Source organism: Salvelinus sp. IW2-2015, linkage group LG14 (genome assembly GCF_002910315.2).
Source record: "Salvelinus sp. IW2-2015 linkage group LG14, ASM291031v2, whole genome shotgun sequence".
Taxonomy (NCBI): Eukaryota; Metazoa; Chordata; class Actinopteri; order Salmoniformes; family Salmonidae; genus Salvelinus; species Salvelinus sp. IW2-2015.
The window spans coordinates 52,131,246-52,139,912 of record NC_036854.1 but is presented as its reverse complement, the minus strand read 5'-3'; positions in this window follow the sequence as shown (position 1 = coordinate 52,139,912).

The window sequence follows — 8,667 nt, the reverse complement described above, 5'->3', positions numbered from 1 at the left end:
ATTTGGTGTGTGTGTGTGCTTTTGCGTGCGTGTTTGAGTGTGTGTGTGTATGAGATAGAGAGAGAGAGTGTGTATACTGTATGTGTAAGAGAGAGAGAGAAGAGAGTGTGTTTGTTTTACAGAAGCACTCTTTTTAATATGCTGTAAATGGAGATATCGAATTAGCTGAGGAGGACGAGATTGTGTGGATTATGCCAAGAGATTTGACTTAATGCGGGCCCAACTCCTGGGCTATGTGTAATTCTCTTTGGCGTCCTTGAAATTGCTACTGTGAAAAATGCAGCAGCTGCAATAGTGTACTGAGTGTCTGTAGATATGCTGGATCCAATGTGCACAGTGTCCCCTTTCTCTGAAACAAGATTGCATTGGGGGTCCAAGTGATGTGTGTATAATAGCTGGTGGGGGGTGGAAACATTATTGAGCCAAAACATATTCAGATGGTGAAAGACATCAGAAGAGGATGTTTCATCCATTGCCCTTAATTCCATATGTTAGAGAGGGGGCTGTTGGACTCCTCCCAGTCCGTCCTGTGTGTTCATTGATTTGGGCTGAATTTGTAGTCCATCTCAAGACAGTACCAGTAGGAGGATGGACTGCTTCATACTGCTTCATAAAAACTAAAGCCCATGGGAGCTGTTTGGTTGAGTGTCAAGAGGGGTGTAATCATTAGTCCAAATGTTTTGCAATGAAAACAAGTTTCTATTGGACAGATTCAGGTAGGTCCCTCCCCGTTTCATTACATTTGCTTCCGTTTGGTTCCCAGTGAATACATCCCAGCTGCCTTGAGTAATTAGGTGTGCTTGCTATTACAGTGCATTCGGGAAAATATTCAGACCCAATGACTTTTCCCACATTTTGTTACGTTACAGTCTTATTCTAAAATTGATTATATAGTTTTCCCCTCATCAATCTACACACAATATGGATTAAAAATAAAAACTGAAATCACATTTACATAAGTATTCAGACCCTTTACTCATGACTTTGTTTAAGCACCTTTTGGCAGTGATTACAGCCTTGAGTCTTCTTGGGTATGACACTACAAGCTTGGCACACCTGTATTTGGGGAGTTTCTCCCATTCTTCTCTGTAGATCCTCTCAAGCTCTGTCAGGTTGGGTGGGTAGCATCGCTGCACGGCAGGTCTCTACAGAGATGTTCGATCAGATGCAAGTTTGGGCTCTGGCTGGGCTCCTCAAGGACATTCAGAGACTTGTCCCGAAGCCACTCCTGAGCTGTCTTGGCTGTGTGCTTAGGGTCGTTGTCTTGTTGGAAGATTAACCTTCGCCTAAGTCTGAGGTCCTGAGCGCTCTGGAGCAGGTTTTCATCAAGGATCTCTCTGTACCTTGCTCCGTTCATCTTTCCCTCGATCCTGAATAGTCTCKGAGTCCCTGCTGCTGAAAAACATKCCCACAGCATGATGTGGCCACCACCATGCTTCACAGTAGGGATGGTGCCAGGTTTCCTCAGGACGTGACGCTTGGCATTCAGTCCAAAGAGTTCAATCTTGTTTTCATCAGACCAGAGAATCTTGTTTCTCATGGTTTGAGAGTCCTTTAGGTGCCTAATCCTTCCAATGGAAGCTCTAACGCCAAAACTGTAAACGCTACTGACACCAAAACAAGTTTAAAACATGCAAACTGACCATCTACACTATGTTTGAGAAAATATTTTTGTAACTGCTTATACTTTTCACACCACAACCATATTTGCATAAATCCCAATGCATTTCAATGGCCACAGACTTGAATGGTAAAACTTTGCAATGTAACTGGTCTTTAGCCATTAAAGAAAGAAACGCAATTCAAACTTTAAAATGTGCAGACCGGTCTGGAATAGGTTGCTTGTATATACAGTTGAAGTCGGAAGTTTACATACACCTTAGCCAAATACATTGAAACTCAGTTTTTCACAATTCCTGACATTTAATCCTAGTAAAATTTCCCTGTCAGTTATGATCAACACTTTATTTTAAGAATGTGAAATGTCAGAATAATAGTAGAGAGAATTATTTATTTCAGCTTTTATTTCTTTCATCACATTCCCAGTGGGTCAGAAGTTTACATACACTCAATTAGTATGTCACGCCCTGACCTTAGTTATCTTTGTTTTCTTTATTATCTTTTGGTTAGGTCAGGGTGTGACATGGGGGATGTGTTTAGTCTTGTCTAGGGGTTTTGTATGTTTATGGGGTGTTTACTAGTCTAGGTGTTTGTATGTCTATGGTTGCCTAGATTGGTTCTCAATTAGAGGCAGCTGTTTATCGTTGTCTCTGTTGGGAACCATATTTAGGCAGCCATATTCCGTTGGGTATTTCGTGGGTTATTGTCTATATGTAAGTTGCCTGTGTATGCACTTGTTTAATATATAGCTTCACGTTCGTTTGTTGTTTTGCATAGTTTGTTTAAGTGTTCTTCGTTTCGTTAAATAATAGAAGTATGTATTCTTATCACGCTGCGCCTTGGTCTCTCTTCTTCATCCAAACAATGAACGTGACATAGTATTTGGTAGCATTGCCTAAAATGGTTTAACTTGGGTCAAACGTTTTGGTTAGCCTTCCACAAGCTTCCCACAATAAGTTGGGTGAATGTTGGCCCACTCCTCCTGACATAGCTGGTGTAACTGAGTCAGGTTTGTAGGCCTCCTTGCTCGCACACGCTTTTTCAGTTCTGCCCACATTTTTCCATAGGATTGAGGTCTGGGCTTTGTGATGGCCACTCCAATACCTTGACTTTGTTGTCCTTAAGCCATTTCTCCACAACTTTGGGTGATATGCTTGGGGTCATTGTCCATTTGGAGACCCATTTTCAACCAAGCTTTAAATTCCTGACTGATGTCTTGATGTTGCTTCAATATATCTACAGTGGGGCAAAAAAGTATTTAGTCAGCCACCAATTGTGCAAGTTCTCCCACTTAAAAGATGAGAGAGGCCTCATCATAGGTACACTTCAACTTTGACAGACAAAATGAGAAATAAAAATCCAGAAAATCACATTGTAGGATTTTTTATGAATTTATTTGCAAATTATGGTGGAAAATAAGTATTTGGTCACCTACAAACAAGCAAGATTTCTGTCTCTCACAGACCTGTAATTCTTCTTTAAGAGGCTCCTCTGTCCTCCACTCGTTACCTGTATTAATGGCACCTGTTTGAACTTGTTCTCAGTATAAAAGACACCTGTCCACAACCTCAAACAGTCACACTCCAAACTCCACTATGGCCAAGACCAAAGAGCTGTCAAAGGACACCAGAACAAAATTGTAGACCTGCACCAGGCTGGGAAGACTGAATCTGCAATAGGTAAGCAGCTTGGTTTGAAGAAATCAACTGTGGGAGCAATTATTAGGAATGGAAGACATACAAGACCACTGACTACTCCCTCGATCTGGGGCTCCACGCAAGATATCCCGTGGGGTCAAAATGATCACAAGAACGGTGAGCAAAAATCCCAGAACCACACGGGTAGACCTAGTGAATGACCTGCAGAGAGCTGGGATCAAGTAACAAAGCCTACCATCAGTAACACACTACGCCGCCAGGGACTCAAATCCTGCAGTGCCAGACGTGTCCCCCTGCTTAAGCCAGTACATGTCCAGGCCGTCTGAAGTTTGCTAGAGAGCATTTAGATGATCCAGAAGAAGATTGGGAGAATGTCATATGGTCAGATGAAACCAAAATTAAACTTTTTGGAGGACAAAGAATGCTGAGTTGCATCCAAAGAACACCATACCTACTGTGAAGCATGGGGTGGAAACATCATGCTTTGGGGCTGTTTTTCTGCAAAGGGACCAGGACGACTGATCCGTGTAAAGGAAAGAATGAATGGGGCCATGTATCGTGAGATTTTGAGTGAAAACCTCCTTCCATCAGCAAGGGCATTGAAGATGAAACGTGGCTGTGTCTTTCAGCATGACAATGATTCCAAACACACTGCCCGGGCAACGAAGGAGTGGCTTCGTAAGAAGCATTTCAAGGTCCTGGAGTGGCCTAGCCAGTCTCCAGATCTCAACCCCATAGAAAATCTTTGGAGGGAGTTGAAAGTCTGTGTTGCCCAGCAACAGCCCCAAAACATCACTGCTCTAGAGGAGATCTGCATGGAGGAATGGGCCAAATACCAGCAACAGTGTGTGAAAACCTTGTGAAGACTTACAGAAAACGTTTGACCTCTGTCATTGCCAACAAAGGTATATAACAAAGTATTGAGATAAACTTTTGTTATTGACTTTTGTTATTGATTTTCACCATAATATGCAAATAAATTCATAAAAAATCTTACAATGTGATTTTCTGGAATTTTCTTTCTCATTTTGTCTGTCATAGTTGAAGTGTACCTATGATGAAATTACAGGCCTCTCCCATCTTTTTAAGTGGGAGAACTTGCGCAATTGGTGGCTGACTAATACTTTTTCCCCCACTGTACATATTTTCCTCCCTCATGATGCCATCTATTTTGTGAGAGCACCAGTCCCTCGTGCAGCAAAACACCTCCCACCCTGTGCTTCACGGTTGGGATGGTGTTCTTCGGTTTGCAAGCCTCCCCTATTTCCTTCAAACATAAGGATGGTTATTACGGCAAACAGTTCTATTTTGTTTTATCAGCTCAGAGGACATTTCTCCAAAAAGCACGATCTTTGTCCCCATATGCAGTTGCAAACCGTAGTCTGGCGTTTTATGGCGTTTTTGGAGCAGTGGCTTATTCCCTGCTGAGCGGCCTTCAGGTTTTGTCGATATAGGACTCGTTTTACTGTGGGTATAGATACTTTCATACCTGTTTCCTCCAGCATCTTCACAATGTCCTTTGCTGTTTGTTCTGGGATTGATTTGCACCAAAGTACGTTCATCTCTAGGGAGAAGAATGCATCTTCTTCCTGAGCGGTATGACGGCTGTGTGGTCCCATGGTGTTTATATATTGTTTGTACAGATGAACGTGGTACCTTCAGGCGTTTGGAAATTGCTCCCAAGGATGAACCAGTTTTGTGGAGGTCTACAAAAAGAAAATTCTGAGCTCTTGGCTGATTTCTTTTGATTTTCCATGATGTCAAGCAAAGAGGCACGGAGTTTGAAGGTAGGCCTTGAAATACATCCACAGGTACACCTCCAATTATAACTATAACACCACTATAACCCACTATAATAACTCCACACCAACAAGCCACCCCAAAACAGCTCCCTAGAAAGGCATTTCACAGTACTTGTGCATGTGAATTAACTTGAAACTATAACTAACCCATAGGCTATGAAAACCCCATTACTACCGTTTTACTACCACTACCATTGCTCCGCTGTCACTACCAGAATTTCACAACCAATACCACTATTCTATTACTACATATAACCCCCCCCCCCCCCACACACACACACACACACACACACACGGGGAGGAATGACATTGCACCGGTTATAAGTCATCGCTAGCATGGTGTCTACCACCTCACTGGTTCAAGGCGATCATTAAAACGCCCAGCTGTTCCCATCCATTCAACAAAGACATAAAAAAGTGCCAGGGTTAACGTGCTGCTGTATAAACACAACTCTGCTGTTCTCTACCACTGTGGTTGCCACCACTCTCTATCCATCCACAGCATGGATGTGCTGTGGATGTGGATGTGCAACAATGGATGTGCAACAATGTGGATGTGCAACAATTACCTCATTCCCTACTGTATTTATTTATTTATTTATTTCGTCCCTTGCACCCCAGTATTTCTACTTTGCACATTCACCTATGGCAAATCTACACAATTCCAGTGTTTTTTAATTGCTATATTGTATTCACTTCGCACCGTGGCCTTTTTATTGCCTTTACCTCCCTTATCTCACCTCATTTGCTCACATTGTATATAGACTTATTTTTCTACTGTATTATTGACTGTATGTTTGRTTTACTCCATGTGTAACTCTGTGTTGTTGTATGTGTCGAACTGCTTTGCTTTATCTTGGCCAGGTCGCAGTTGTAAATGAGAACTTGTTCTCAACTTGCATAACTGGTTTTAAACAAAGGTAAAATAAAATGGTGATCATGGATGGATGAGAAAGGCGTGAAGTAGGTGTGTTAGTACTACAGGGAAAGAGAGGTCATCTGACCTGGCTGGCACAGCCCACAGTTACAGTAAGAGGATTAGCGAGAGCAGATCCTCTGATGTCACTGTCTAGCAACAAAGGACTTAAGGATTTACCCCCGCCATTACCCTCTCTGGCACTAAATATGGAAGGGAGTTGGAACTAGCCGCGGGCCACTACAGCCTGGCGGTGTTATGAAGGTGATCATTTCAGGGGCACAATTCAATTCAAACCCACTGAGCCTAGTGGTGACATGAGATGCTTGTGGTGCACACGCTCAGATGCCCATCACATTCCCTGACTGTACTGTATGAGAGCCAGCAGCACACCYACGGACCCCTTACAGAAAAAAACAGGATTTTATGTGTAAAATTGTATTTCACATGTGAAATCATGTGAGACCATGTGGTTTTGGAACACTTCACATGTGATGATATTTCACATGAAGTTTCACATGTTGGATTTTTACATGTGCTCACATAACATTTCAGATATGGATAACATTTTTCACGTGAATATTTTTCACATGAGATTTCACAAACAAAAATGATTCGTTAGGATGTCCCCGGAACGTCACGAAATAGTCGCAGTGTTTTCAATTTACATATTTGACACATTTTGACATACAGTGCCTTCAGAAATTATTCATACCCCTTGACTTATTCCATATTTTGTTGTGTTACAGCCTGACTGGGTGTCACTACAAAGTGTAATTAATAACTTCACCATGCGCAAAGGGATATTCAATGTCTGCTTTCCTTATTTTTTACCCATCTACCAATAGGTGCCCTTCTGGTGGCCTTCTACCCATCTACCAATACAGTAGGTGCGAGACATTGAAAAACCTCCTTGGTCTTTGAGGCTGAATCTGTGTCCAAAGTGTAATTAATAACTTCACCATGCTCAAAGGGATATTCAATGTCTGGCTTTTTTTAACGTATCTACCAATAGGTGCCCTTCTTTGCGAGGCATTGGAAAACCTCCCTAGTCTTTGTGGTTGAATCGTTGTTTGAAATTCACTGCTCGACTGAGGGACCTTACAGATAATTGTATGTGTGGGGTACAGATACGAGGTAGTCATTCAAAAATCATGTTAAACACTATTATTGCACACAGAGTGAGTCCATGCAACTTATGTGACTTGTTAAGCACATTTTTTCTCCCTGAACTTATTTAGGCGTGCCATAAACCAACAGGGAATTAAACACTAATTGATTCTCAAGACATTTCAGCTTTTCATTTTTTCGAAAAAAACAGAGAGCCAAATTTCAGAAAACATAATTCCACTTTGACATGATGGGGTATTGTGTGTAGGCCAGTGACAACAAAATCCAAATGTAATCCATTTTAAATTCAGGCAGTAAAACATATATTTTTTTTTTAAGCCAAATATTTTTCTTTTTATTTTAACCCTTGTTTCCCCCAATTTCGTGGTATCCAATTGGTAGTTTAGTCTTGTCTATCCGCTGCAACTCCTGTACGGACTCAGGCGAGGCAAAGGTTGAAGAGCCGTTGTGTGTCAGGTTTTGGCCAGGACTGTTCAGCTTGTTCACTAGATGTCCCCCTTGCACCTTTTTTGTACCTTTGTTTTTTCTTGCCCTAATTATTGTTTGCACCTGTTAAGTCATTCCCTTGTTTAGTATTTAAACCCTGTGTGTTCCTCAGTTCCTTGCTCAGTGTTGTATGTTAGCACCCAGCCCCAGCCTTTGTGATCATTTTTCTCTTTTGGATTTCCAGAGGTTCTCTGGTTTTGTTCTCGTTGTATTTGTTGGATTCTTTTGAGGTTTGTTTTTTCCCTTGCTGTTTTTACCACTTTGGATTTTCTTTTGTATTTTGGAAGATATCTATTTTTTATTTAAACCACCATCTCTAGTACTGCTGTGTCTGCCTCATCTTCTGGGTTCTGCCCATTATTAGTGACTGTTTCTCGCACCGGGTCCTGACAGTGTGTCCTCTGAAAAGAATCCAACCAAGCCGCACTGCTTCTTGACAATGCCACTTAACCCAGAAGCCAGCCACACCAAGTGTCGCGGAGAAAACACTGTACACCCCTGGCGACCGTGTCAGGGTGCACTGTGCCTGGCCCGCCACAGGAGTCACTAGTGCGCGATGGGACAAGGACATCCCTGCCAGCCAAAACCCTCCCCTAACCTGGACGACGCTGGGCCAATTGTGCGCCGCCCATGGGTCTCCTGGTTGCGGCCGGCTGCGACAGGGCTTGTGACTCAAACCAGAATCTTTCTGAAGGCAACGTACATGATTAACATTGTGTTAGTTTATTTCATACAGTTAATTATTATTCACTAATTTCCTCACCTTGGGGATTGAACTCCACAACCGCTTGGTTTCACAGGGCATCCCCTGTTTCTTTCCCTGCTTTACCCCCACCCATGCTGTCGCAAACCAGTGTCGAGAACACTGATTGGAAGAATTTCAGGCGCCGCCGCACATATTCATTTGGCCTACCACCTTTCCGGGCGAGCAGTTTTGTCCCACAGAAGTTATATTCAATCTTGCCCGGTGGTTGTTTAGGGGTTTGGCTGGGGCCCGCAGTCCCCAGGGTTATTTTAGATCCATTTCCAATTTATCCCATCGCTGACTCACTGG